Source organism: Heliangelus exortis, chromosome 1 (assembly GCF_036169615.1).
Source record: "Heliangelus exortis chromosome 1, bHelExo1.hap1, whole genome shotgun sequence".
In the NCBI taxonomy this organism is placed as follows: Eukaryota; Metazoa; Chordata; class Aves; order Apodiformes; family Trochilidae; genus Heliangelus; species Heliangelus exortis.
In genome coordinates this window covers 125,646,358-125,660,046 of record NC_092422.1, presented here as the reverse complement: position 1 = coordinate 125,660,046, position 13,689 = coordinate 125,646,358, and the positions used below count along the sequence as shown (strand labels likewise).

Genomic DNA, 13,689 nt, shown 5'->3' with positions numbered 1-13,689 from the left:
CAAGACCTTAGCACTGTCCACCATAGCATGACCAGTGGGAAACACTGGAAGAGCAGGGTAGTTGGCAGGCAGAACACACTCACTGTGAGAGAAAGACTTGTTCTAAACTTCGTGCGAATACGTGGGCTACTGCCTGTGTTTATGTAGCCAAGAAGAACCTTCTCAATACATCACTGCCTGCAGACATCTGCAGTCAGCCACAGGTCCACCCAAAGAGAAATCTAACAGGAGGAACCAAAGAGCAAATTGGCTGCACCATATTTTTAAAACAACTTTACACAGTAGTCTTCCTGTTCTGAAATATTTCGCACTCATGAATTATACAAGCAAACGTCTGGACATAAGACTCTGCTTTCCAGGAAATGCACCTTGAGGGTATGAGAAGCCAGAAAACATCCTCAGACTTCATCAAGAGAAGTCAGGTTTTCCACCTCACGAAGCTCAGGAATTCTTGTCTAGAGATACTCTAAACTAGCAAATGCTTTAAAAGGCAGTTTTTGGTTTGTTATTCTACTTACCCATCTTCAGACCAGTTACTGACCAGTACAGCAGGTCAGCTTATTCTCTCTGTCCTCTGAAACTGTTAAACTATCCCTAAATTTTAGAAAGCTAAAATAAGTATAATAGTAGGATAATAGAGTAATAGTATCAGAAAACAATAAATCAGAATTAACTGCATCAACATGTAAAGTTGTCTGCTGACCTTCAAAAACAACTGTGCTGATTATGGATGGGACAGCTATATATACCAAGACCTCGTTCAAGGCAGGAGGTTCCTCCATCTGGCTGAGAATTTTTCTATCCGGTATCTCCTCACACAGGAAACAAAGCTAAAGATCACTGTAAATTATGGAAGTTTTCTTCCCCTATGGGAGGCTTCCAGATTTCATACCTCTATGTACATATAGCATATATTTCTTATAAAAATAGGGCTCAGATGCATGACGAGATGTGCTAGTATTGGCTATCTTAATTTGGATAGTCCTGTCCAATCATTGATACACAAAAACAGACCATACTACAATTACAAAGGTATACACAACACCAGTGTCTACCACTATAGCAGGAGATAGCATCTGAGACACCTGATTATCTTTCAGTGACTATTTGTTGACCCATTTTTCAGGAAAATCCCTCTTCCAATCATTAAACTGTTCTTAACTCAGAATTTCACACAAGCTTATTTGTAAGAGGTGTTACTCGATCATTTAAGCTCATGAAAGCTATTTTTGCAGAGCCAGCAGAGGGAGTACAGACATCATTTTACTTATCAGCTCTGAAAAAGATACTCGCCTTGTAAGAAAGCACTCTAAGAGCTGTGCCTGCAAACCTAATGCGGTTAGTTTAAAGCATGCCAGGAACTTTCTCAGGCTTTCACAAACATGTATGTCAATGCCCAGTAGAGTTGGTGTTTTGTTTCTGATCCCCAACCAGCAGTCACATCTCAAAGTCTGACAAAAATGTCAGAACCAACGCTAGCAGTACTAAAAAGTAACATAAGACTGATGCTTCACTTGTCAAAAAAAAAAAAAAAAAAAAAAAAAAAAAAAAAGCGCAAGGGGGAAAAAAGAAAAGCTCCCCTCCCAACCCCCAAGTTACTAGCTACAGTTTAAGCTAGTCAACAATTTTTAATTCTATAGATTCTGCTTTTTCTCGGTTTTAGAAAAGCTGAGCCCTTAAGATTAGTTTCTTGAAAAGAAGCTGCATCTGAATTTCAGAAAGTTGAGAAACTAAGAGTTCAAGACGATGCACTAGCAAAGGAGCCAGGAAGATAAATATAGTGTGGTGTTGGACTGGAAGGTAGCAACCAGCTAACCTTTCTGCTGGTGTTCACAGAGGCATGCACCTACTGGCAAATCTGGATTTACCACATCCTCTGAAGCAAGAGCTCTGCTGCTTTATTTAGCATTTCTATTGATTAGTCTGCTTTGGAGTTGGCAATTACGACTGAAAGGCTTTGACACAGTGGCAACCCTGGACACAGTCTGAAAGAGGAACAAGCTTTAAGCACACAGATTGGCAGCTTCTTGCCATCCCATGAAGGTGAAGACTGAGCTCTAGGAAACACAAGACAACATACCTTCCTGATCAAAACTCCACAGGACCTCCTTTGTTGTTCACACAACACAATTTTGATAAGATTTTTTTTTTAAATAAAGTCAGTATTTTTCAGCTTGTAGGTAGGAGGCTAAGCTAATACAAAATTCTTGCTAATCTTAACCATTTGTCAAATTATTTTTATTGTGTGGCTATTTCCAAGTTTCACTATTCAGAAGTTTGTATATGAAAAGCTCATGAGCACCTTTGTCTCAAAACTTCTAGAAGAGCAGCAAAACACACTTCCTCTTCCAAAGAAAAGATACATTTCCATCAAGCTGCACACAAACTTTAGAAAGCTTCAACACCTCAAATTATTAGATTTTGGTTTCTACCTGCCCAAGAAGAATGCAACTTTTTTCAAGTTCTGGAAGAAGAAGTACCATCCTTTGGCAAGGTAAATGGCTAATTCTGCTCCCTGCTTCCTACAGGAATTCGCTTCTCAGCTTTATTTTCATGCAGTAGATTCACTCATTGAGTAATTCAAAGTTAGCCAGATTCGTTCCCATTTGACAGGTCTTATGGCTGAATATTAGACAGCTGACTAAAGTTTCTCTCCTAGCATGGAAGGAGACTACCTCAATTTTATTGTTGAACATCAGGGCTCCAGCAGCACCCCCCCATTTGTGTGCTGTGCCCCGTTTTTCCCAGCACTCCAGCCAGCTGCTCCGTATGCCTTACCTATGGCAACCACACCAGGGAAAGCTCTTCTTCTATCACAAACTCGGTGATGATCAAGTATCAGGCCACATCTCTACCACCCTGATCATCCTGCCCCTCCCAAAGTAAATGCTCTTATGACAACAGTGAAGTTTCTGCAGATATAGAAATTTGTCCAGATAGGAAAAATGCTGTTTTTTCAGGCAGACTGGCTACCTTGCAACATAAAGATAATCCAGTCCCAGTGCCAACTCAAAACAGGGCCTAGAGCTACAATGAGCCTGAGTCAAGCAAATGTGAAAACTTACATGCATTTTTCAAAAGTAATTTTTTTCAATTTATGTCCATGAAGTGGTTAACAGGTGCTACAAGCAATGTGAACATCGAAAGTTCACCTAATTTTTTGGTTGAGTATGATACCACAGTTCTAATTCATCCTGCAACTTGAACAGTTTAGTACCCTTAATTATAATTTAGCTAGCTCACTGATAGCTGGTTTCACCTAAATGTACTTCACCTAAAGCTTCTGTATTAGTCCTAGAAGAAAGGAAACTTACTAATAGTGCATATTTACATTTAAAATACCCTTTATATATGAGACTGAAATTAGGCTTTGAATCAGCAACTTAAAACACACAATACATCCATACAGAACGGGTAGGGTAGGGGGAATAACTGAAAAGCCCCTTGAAACATGAGTATGGTTGTAGAACTTTTCTTGATTAAGTTTGTACAACAAATCCCTCAGAATTTTACACTTTAAAATTACTACAGCTGCCTTTAAGAATCTACAGAGGTTTGTTGGCACTGCAGTTTTTAACCTAACTTGTCTAAAACTTTATGGTTAGTAGGCAGCTGAACAATTACTGATTACAGCATTAATCACTCTCTGAGATTCAGTACTTCAATCAGACAGCAAGCAGCAGATGCCAGACTTTTTCAGAAGCCAGTGCTGAAGTTGTGCTCTTCCCTGTTTTGCTCTCCTCTCACCACCTGGAGGCCCAACCTGGAGTTCTGAAGTCTGTTTGCATTCCACGATTTAAAAGTTCACATTCCTCCCATCACATATGAGATTCACCTGACCAAATGGTACCACCTGTATCCAAGGTGTCCAAGCTAAAAGGATGTAAATAGAAAACTGATGATAACTTCTCTGCCAAAATATTAAATGTATCAACCCAGAACACCAGCTAAAGCAGTCATATGAGTCTCATCTTAGATATGCTTCAACAACAGAAAGAGTCCCAGAGTGACTCATTCCAGTTTTAAAGATGCCAATAAGTGGCTGGAATTGCACTGCTGAAATTAAACTGCACTCTCACATCAAGCAGCTGCATTGCCATGCCAGAGCAGGTGTATGCAAGAGGAAGGATGTAGTTTCACAGTTAGTTTAGGAACATCTGCTTCCAGAAGGCCCAGCCCTGCGCCAGCACTGACACTCACCTGGCCTCAAGGTCAGGGGACAGCTCTGGATGAGAACTGGTGACAAGGAAGACGGGGGCAACACCAGCATTGCTCCTGAAGGTCACAAGGGTTATCAGGGCTTTGCCCTTCCAGCACAGCACAGGCCTCACCAGCTCAAGCCCATGATGGGACGGTGCTCTTCTTCTGACCCTACACTCATCCTGAGAAAAGAGTCTGGCTACACCTTCTCTGCAAGGCCCTACAGAAGACCAACACCAAAGCCCTTCCTTAGCCTTCTTTCCAGCTCAACCAAAATCACTTCATTTAGTCTCCCACCACACACCATGGGGTGGCCCCTAAGCAGCTTAGCAACCCCTCTGCCTGCCTCTCTGTCATGAGAGGTGCAAAACACCATCTAATAATATTGATTTCTTCAACCAGTGGAGTATTTGTTTTGACCAGCATTCCAGGTCTCAACTAAATTCTTGCAGCAGCCATCTGAAATACCTGGCAGCCCTAACACCAGAGTCCAGCACCAGGCACACGTTGCCATTTCAAGCTATTCCCAGCTCTTGCAGCAGAGAAAAGCCCTTCAGTAGTGCTTTTACTTCACTGCCTAACTAATGCTCAGGAGGGGCCTCTGGCAACTCCCATCAGGAGCTTGAAACTGGCCTGTTATATGATCACTGCCTCTAAGTAATGTGTATTTACCCTCTCCAGTTCAAAGTGTTTCACCTGTTGTTACACGTACGGCTTCATCCTCCACATGCATTTCTTTAGCTTCAGATTTGACATTAAGAGCAAGAACATAAAGCTTTGAGTCTATGCAAATTCAGATTTCAGTTTTGGTGTGAGCAGTCCACTTAACAAAATGTTACCAAAATATCCTCCCAGAAAATAGAAAGTATCCAGCCTTTGTATTTTTCCATCTAGTAAATTGATTTCCTGTGCTTTGAGGTAGTTACAGGTTCACACCAGAGCTTTAGGATGTCTGACTGCATCAGCAAGACCTTTTCTGAGCTGTTTTGATAAGGCTGTTTGAGATGCTGCTCTCCAGTGCCCAGCAATGCCAGGATCAACAAGGAAAAATACAGCCACGAGTTAATTGCTCACTTACAAGCAGAGGATATCATTAGTGTATACCACTGCTTTATATGCTGGTATTGAATTTTTGGAAGTGCACCCTTCTACTGAATTTTTTTTTAAAGTTTCCTGTAACACGGCATTCACCAGGAGCAGCTGTTTCCATCTGAAGGACAGCTCCATTAGAAGGGTCTCCAGTAACAGAAACTAACACACAATAAAAACCAAAAACCAAAACCCATCTCTGAAAATCAAGATACCATGCTTTTCTCATACCTAGATAATTTAATACTTACTTTGTTACCAAATCCCTTTCAAGTCACTAAAAACACAGCTCCAGTATAGAACCAAACCTGTACATCTGCAGCTAACCATAGCTAGATCCACCTATTCCCAAAACACACTTCTAAAATCAGACTTTGTGAAGATGTTAAGATATGTCACCATACAAAGCAAGCTCACTGCAGAATTTGAAAATCACTGTCACTGTTAAGTGCATTGATTTCACTGCTTGAATAGGTGAACCAAAGCTGAAGTGATCCAAGTTGCTAGTTAATAAAGCAGAAGTAAAGCAGTTACAGAGCACCTTCCCTACCCTTCCCAGCTGTCAGTTTCCAGCTTCTCAACTATATATACCTGAAAGCTGTCTGGCACAAATCCTGCGAGCCAGTTTAAAACATTTCATGTTTCACACAACCTCACAAAGTGAGGCTGCTAGACACTGCTCTAATTTAAGTATTGATTTGCACTGTATTCCATAGGCTTCCTGAAGTTTTGCACCAGTTCCACCCCTGGGGGGAGAAAAACTGACAGACTCAAGCACTGTAAAGCAATTTAAAGTGTGGCATCAACAGTGATAGCAGTAGCACAGAGATGGAAACAAAAAATTGCTGCTCAATATGCATATTAAGATGCTGCTTTAGTCTGTACTGTATCTAAATAGCCAGAAGAGCTTAAAAAATACCATGCTTTCTCAGATAATTCAAGGGCTAACCATACCTGCCATCTTTTCTACCTCTCTTGTTGCTATCTCCTCATCTAAGTAAAAAACCTTAGAAAGCAAATCTGAATGCACAATACAAGTACTTTTTAATTTCTTCCTCTTCAGTATCAGAAACAACTTAGGCATATAGCTAATGTGTTGTAATATTCCTTAATATCATGCTTAGTGCAAAGATCCTTATGGATAGAACCAAATAATCTTTCCAGAAAAGTCATTAGTTGAAGGTTGACACACAAACTACTGTCAGATTTACTTTCAGAGCAATTAACTTCAAGTTCTTGCACATGAAAAGGTTAATACTCTCGAGGGAATGGGAATGGTTTCACGTGACAGTCACCCAAGGAGAAAAATTCCCACACCACTGATCCTGATCCGAAGACTCACTCTGCTCACATCCTAGAGACAAAACCAGCTTCCGTCCTGTGAGCCTTGCCTCTTACCTTGGAGAGCCCACTCTGTGCACAAGGATTGTGTGACACAAATCATCTACTTGTGCAACAAATCGATTAAAAGTAGCAAAGATGACACAAAGAAAAGAGGGGGTTACTGAGCAGGCCAGGCCAGGGTAGAAATGAGAATAGCTACCAGACCACCTCAGCCACCCGACGAAACTTCCCACCTATGATGGCAAGCCAAACAGGCAAGAACAAATTAAAATGCCTCACTGTCCTCAGTCTCTTGGATTAAGCTAGTCAACACAGCAGCTTCAGAAGGCCATGATAAATGTGTGCCTTAACCATGGGATATTAAAAAAAGAGCAACTAAGTATCTTCCATTAACACAAGTGGACAGTATGTCATTTGATCAGGACTTTAAAGACTGTCATCTCTTGAAACACCAACCATACAAACACAAATGTTTCCCAAGCTTTTGCAGAGTCACAGTGGCCATCCTCTTCAAGTACACCGAAAAAAATGTTTGCAGTAGCTACAAAACTTGTTTTCTGTTAGTGGCTAAGCTCCTTATTTTAACGATGAGCGTGGCTATTTCTTTCTACAGTGGAAAAACTCCATCTAAACCAGCTGATTTCTCTTTCTCCTTCCCACATACGGAGATCATCAGGTGATTAAGATAATATTGAATTCAAAAATATTAATACCAAAGTCTGAGTTTCAATGAAGACACAGGACAAGCAGAAAAAGAGTAAACCACTGTGAGCCTCGAGCTGAGTCCCAGGAAGTTAGATAGTTGCTTAAAGCAAGATTGGCTGAATCACCTTTACTGCCTTGAGATGGGGTTTGTTGCTACCCTCAGTGCAGAGCACAGTACATCCTGGACCTCCTCTTCATAGACCAGACACTGTACACCAAGTGGTCAGAACCCAATAGTGTTGTGTTCCCTGCTGCCACCTTATCTTTCTGTGAATATAAGGGCACAAGTAAGGGTAGCAGATTACAAGTGATAGGCTCTGCAGAAGAGTGTTTCAAGAACATGGTGTTTCCTGTGCTCGCTGCGAATTAAGGCAGCATCCAACCCACAAGCAATATTTTAAAAAATGAGACATGCAGACCACTGAAGCTCACCATAAGTAGAAGGCCATGAAGAAACTTACCAAGCTCTCTCCTTCAAAGCAGGATCAGAAAATAGCCAGCCATAAGCCAACTACTGGCTACTGCTAAGATCAATTGTGTTTTCAGTGGCAAAATCAGTCAGAATTAGTGGTCGGGACCAGTGCTTATCAATTGTCATCCTCAGAATGCATTCATTCACCCTTTCACTTCACGGTACAGTTGTAAACAGAAGTGAGGGGAGGATATATCCTCTTATTCAGTCCCTTATTCTACAAAGGCAAGGCAGATGCTACTTTTCTGTCTTGTAATAGCATTTTACGTATTATCTCTTACTGGACAAAAAGTATTTGGACTTATCTTCAGAGGTTTGTTTGGGGTTTTTTTTTTTTTGTTGTTGTTTGGGTTTTTTCCTCCTACATTTTCTTTACCTTTCTTCTCCCACCACATTTTCTGAAATACCAAAAAAGCCTTGTGCCTACTTTGCAATTCACGAAAATTAAACTAATAACACCACCTGCTGTCACCTGTCAGTTAGAATAAGATTTACAAGTGGCAGCAGAAATCACTTTCATAACATTTACTGGAATATGAATAGCCTGAACAGGCAGATCCCTCAAATTTACTGTTCATATTAAGTGAGACCTCTCATGAAAACTAGAAACTCATTTTTTATAAAATGTATGTGAAAGCCTGATAATTTAGAAATTAAAGACAAACTGGACCACACCATGTACTTGTGCTGAAATTGCATTCGGTATGGAAAGGTGTGAGTTTCAAGATGAGTTTGTCTAATATTTTGCCTGTTGGTTCTATTTTAGATGTTACCTCCCAGAAATCCTCCTGCTATTCTATTATCATTGTTTCATCTTTGGTATACAACTACTCCATTTCAGAGATGCTGAACACATTTTCAGGTTTTAGATGTAGATTACAAAAAATGTTTTCTTTATCCACGATAAAGTCTACCTTTAGTGGCAGTTTCTTAAAAGCAAAGAAATCCAAATCTAAAAGAGAAACTATTTTGAGTTATTAGTAGGTTTTAATGCATATGAGAAATACCCATGGCTCTACAAAAATGATCACAGGTTCACTTTTTTAAACAGGCAACAGCATCACCTCATGTCTGCTGTCCTCCTTGTTCTTCGATCAGCTAACTTTGTAAAAAGAAATTAAAATTATGCCATCATAAGAAAATTCAACAGGTTTGAAATAAAATTTTTAAAAAATCACCTTACATGAGACTGTTGCACACACTACAAAAAGCCTGTAGGCAGAGCTAATCTTAGCTTTTTAGACACAATATGCAACCCCTAGATATTATCTAATTTTTAATTAAAATACTCTCTAGAGAGAGAAAGATCATTATCTCCTGAACAGCAGCTTTTAACAAGTTTCATTATTATTACTCATTTTAAGACAAGTTGAGAATACTAGGGAGTACAAATTTAAGAATATTATTGCAATCTTATTGATCCTTTTGGAGGACAGTGAGTGTGTATTTATATAACAAAACCATCATAAATTCAAGTAGTCTTCTTTATTTCTCAAATGAAATTTACATTGAAATCATAGCTGTTCATTATTCTGAATTAAATTTTGCTAACTGAATCCTGACTTCAGCTCTGGCACATCTATGGTGCACTAGTGTTATTTTCCCTTTAAAATCAGAAGAGAACATAATATTAAAATAACAGTTCAAACACCGAAAGACATCACTGAGGTCACATTTCAGCGGTAAAGAATGCTCAGTGCCATTAATATTAAGTCTACCTTAATGGAAGAAATTTGAGTTAGAAGATACTTTAGGTTATCTTGTCCACCCTTAAGTCCAGGGAAACTTGCTTTCTATGGCATGGCATGTAATTGCTTGTTTTGCCAAGTAGATTTTGAACTTGTCAGTAATATTGAAGTCCCATCTCTAAAACATTTAACACTGATGAATTCTTCCAAAACATTAATTTTTGAGATGACTTCAACAGATCCAATCGACATATCTTCCTTTTTAATATCATCATCTTATGACTGTCTTCAGTTTATCATGCCCTTCCAAATAACTCGAACAGAAAAAAAAAAAAAAATTACTAGACCTCCGTGACTGGGCTGCAGGACATTTACAAGCCTTTCCACTTCCTGATATGGCTCCACAGCATGCTTTAAACGTTCTCAATTTTAACAGCTGACAGAAGTTCTCTATATTGTGGTCCATTAAAGATTCACCTTCTAAACAAGATGCACAGCATTTTAATTGGTAGGCTCACTCACAAATTATTAGCTGATTGTAGCTTACAAGCACGGGTATCCTTTGCTTGTATCATTATCTGTATGTAAGACACATTTGTAAGAACAATACTAATGTGACATTAGTTTTCTACTTTAAGTTTCCAAACAAGCCTGCTTAACATGCAATAGTGAGTCACTGCATTTCTGCATGCAGAGTACAGCCAACAGTTCCCTTTAAAATTAGTTTTGACTTGTATCATCCTCGTTATGTACACCATAAAGTAGCATTTTTCTTTGAGTGAACTTAAGCACTAATGTTGCAATTCAACACCGAGGTAGCAATATTGACTGGTAAAGCTTTTAAGTGTCTATACACAACACAGGATTCCTGTTCTTTTCAGGTAACCCAACCTGGGTGGGTTAGCATCTTGAACCAAAAGAGCAGCAATACACCACACGATACAGTTCCAGACCAAAAACTTCACATTGAAGTGTTAGAGGTTTTTTTCCTTACTGAATTCAGTGACCACTTTTTCCACTGACACCGAGAGAGTTTCCATTCATTATGCCATAAGTATTAAAGTCCTAGTACATTGGAAGCTATTCCTGCCAAAGGAGCCAATAGTCTAAAGATACACGAGTTTACTTCCATTGGAATTCACAATTGTGGGGTTTGGAACAAATTCCTGAAATGCTCCAACAAGCAGGGAAAAAAAAAAAAAAAAAAAAAGGCACTGGCTATAGCTACAGTTACCACCTTCTCAATATACTGTAATGATGAACCAAGCAGTTGGCAAGTTACTTGCCCACGATCTTTTCAAGCGCCTAAAAGCACTTTATCGAATCGGATTCAGATGGTGGTATTCCAAAGGCATGCTCTACTAGTTCTCCCCCCAAGCAAGTCAAGACTGCCAATCGCTACTGATCAAAAATGTGTTTCACAAGTAGATTTCACTTGGGACTTCACTTCCAAGAAGGACCACGATCTGAACATTTACCTAGCTAGGCACCCCTCAACACTGTTAAGCCAGATACCGGTGCCAACACACATGCTCGGAATGCCGGTTAAGGGAAGGAATAAGGTATTACCCGCTAGTTCCTTCTACGGACCTTGAAAAGAAAACCGCAGCACCCGATGTTACAAATTTAAGAATGCTGTATGTAACCGATCTGTAAGGATCCGTGTAATGGGGATCATAAATGACAAAAAGAACCCAGAACTGTTACTGTGCATCCTTCTTCTCTCCCTCCCTTTTGCATACATTTAAAGAAGAGAAACGGAAAAAAACCATCTAAATATTAACAAATATTTATGTCGAGCGTGGAACATGCACGGCACTTCATAGAGCCCTATTACAGCTGTGCAAATAGGTTGCCCCTCAGGCTGAAAAACCTGGGACAGACTCACCCAGAGCTCCCGATCTCCAATAGCTTCTCCGGAATCAGACTAATACCCCCACCCCCCCCCACACCGGGCAGCCACCGTCCGCACGGGCAGGAGCCGCACTAAAAAGAAACACTCCTAAAGAAAAATGCGACCACCCTAACTCCATCTGTCAACGAGACCTTCCTCATGAAATCCTTAATCCTTCCGACCTCAGCCTTTCCCGACTGGAGCTCGAAAGAGCTGGGAGGGAAGCCCGGGGGGCAGGCGGTGAGACGGGCAGCCGTCCTCCCGCCGCTCCGCTGCACTGTGAGCGGCGAGCGCTTCCTCCCGTGCCTGGCCGCGGTCAGCCGGCCATCCCCCTGCGGAGGCTCCGGCCCGCTCCCGAACTCACGTGGTACCACATCCAAAGGTTACACGCATCGCCGGGACGACGATGACACCGCTGCAGCCCCCGTCAGAAGCGTTTCCCACCGCAGGTCCGCACTCACCGGCGGAACGACGCCCGCGGGGGCTCCGCGCTGCCGGCTGCTGAAGGGGTGAAGCATCCCTTCGCCGCCCGCGCCGGTCGATGATCCGCCCGGCTAAGCATCGATAAATCAACCCGTCCGCTCCGACGGAGTGCAGTGTGCGACCCAGCCGCGGACAAAAACACCGCCCCGGGGGCGCAGCGGGCGGGCGAGAGAGGAGGAGGCAGCGGGAGAGGCTGCGCGGGTGCCAGGCTCCCGGCCCCCGCGGGGCGGCGGAGAGGCGCCCGGGATGTCGGTGTCGTGCAGCCGCAGCGGGCTAATCCCAGCTACTTAACCCGATGGGCGGCGGGGGCTGAGCACCACCTTAATCCGCGGCGTGTGCGCGCCCGCCCGCCCGCCCGCCGGGGGCTGCGGGGCCACGGTGCGCCGGCTCTGCCCGGCCGCGGGGTCCGCGGCGGTGTGGCGGTGCCGTACCCGGCGGCTGCGCTCCCGCGGAGGCTCAGCCCCGCATCCGCTGCCCTCAAGGTCACGCCGCGCCCCGGCTGCACGGCGGCGGCGGCCAGGTGCGCGCTCCGGTTACCTGCGGGGATAACCAGTGAAAGCCAGGGAGACCGATTGCCAGCCACGCCGGCGACCCCGTCGCCGTGACCACCCCACTGCACCAACCGCGCCGCTCGCCGCCTCTCCGGGCGAGCCCGGCCACGGCCCGCAATCTCCCGGTGGGAGCAGACCAACGCTGCACCTGCCGCCGCTCCGCTGCCCGCCCCGGCCGGCCGGGAGAAGATCCGCCCCGAGCCGCCGCCGTGCTTACCTCGGGACCGACCCCTCCACCGCGCAGCCGGGGGCCGGGACGAGGCGCCCGTGAACCTGCCACCGCCCGCTCGCCGAGCACACAAGGTCCCCGCGCTCCTCGCCCTGCCCACGGCCGGCCGGCCCCGCCGCGCCGCCCCCGCCCTGCGGCCGCGGGGGGAGGGAGGACGGGAGAAGGGGTGGAGGGGGGGAAGCGGCGACCGAATTGGAGAGGGAGGGCGGGAGGGAGGGGGCACCGGCGCGGGGAGATTCGGGGGAAGAGGAGGAGGAGGAAGGAGGGGGGGGGGGGGGGAGGTGGGGGCGCGGACAATCCGCCCCGCCCCCGTCGCCTCACCGCCAGGAACCAGCGATTCGCCCTCCTTGCGGGCGCTGCCGCCGCCGATTCTCGCCGGGGCCCGCCCGCCTCCTTCCTCCTGCACGAACCGGGCAACACCGGTGCGGCCGTCGTGCCCTAGAGCCGCAGAGCTGCCGCTACAGGAGCCGGGCGCCACCGGGCAAGGCGGAGCCGAGCGCAGCGCTCCGCCCGCCTCCCTCCTCCTCCTCCTCCGCCGCCCGCCCGCCGCGGTCACTCACTTGCGGGCTCCTAACGCGCGCCCCCCCCACACCTCCCACCGCCTCAGCCGCCGCTCCCCGCCGCCCCCCCCAAACCTCACCGCCTGCGGAGCGCCAGTCACGTGACGAGGCCCCTCGCTCGGCCGGGGAAAGGGGGGGGGGGGTCCCGACGTGCGGCGTCTTCACTGGGGGCGGAGGAGGAGGGGTCGCGATAGGCACGGCTCCTGCCGGGGGCGGGGCCCCGCTCCTCGCCCCGCCCGCCCTCCGCCGCCACTGGCGGGCGGGAGGCTGACGCGCTTGTTTCCATGACGTCTGTGGGCGGGACCGCGGGGTTTGATGGAGCCCGGCGGGCTCCGGCGGTCGGTGACTTTGCCACGAGCGAATCCCGCGGGGCGGGGCGGGGCGGCGTGTCCTCCTTCCCCCACCCCACCCCCCCCTCCCCGCCCGCCCGCCCGTGGGTCGTGGGTAGTCGCCACCGCCACCGCTGACGGCGGG

The 13,689-nt window shown here is 45.6% G+C and overlaps 1 protein-coding gene across 12 annotated transcripts in view; it reads right to left on the bottom strand.

The window, feature by feature from the left end:
* ATP2B1 (ATPase plasma membrane Ca2+ transporting 1) overlaps nt 1-13,429 on the bottom strand; it is a 63,785-nt gene extending 50,356 nt beyond the window's left edge. For 2 of the 12 annotated variants that reach the window (XM_071765519.1, XM_071765545.1), the window contains exon 1: nt 13,296-13,423. The gene's annotated coding sequence lies outside the window, so the exon portion shown is untranslated. Of the gene's footprint in view, nt 1-9,840; nt 10,709-11,386; nt 11,415-11,853; nt 12,169-12,643; nt 12,803-12,976; nt 13,190-13,295 lie in introns of those variants that run through there. The other 10 variants (XM_071765497.1, XM_071765536.1, XM_071765574.1 and 7 more) reach the window with 9 other exon arrangements.
* Nucleotides 13,430-13,689: the final 260 nt, after the last annotated feature.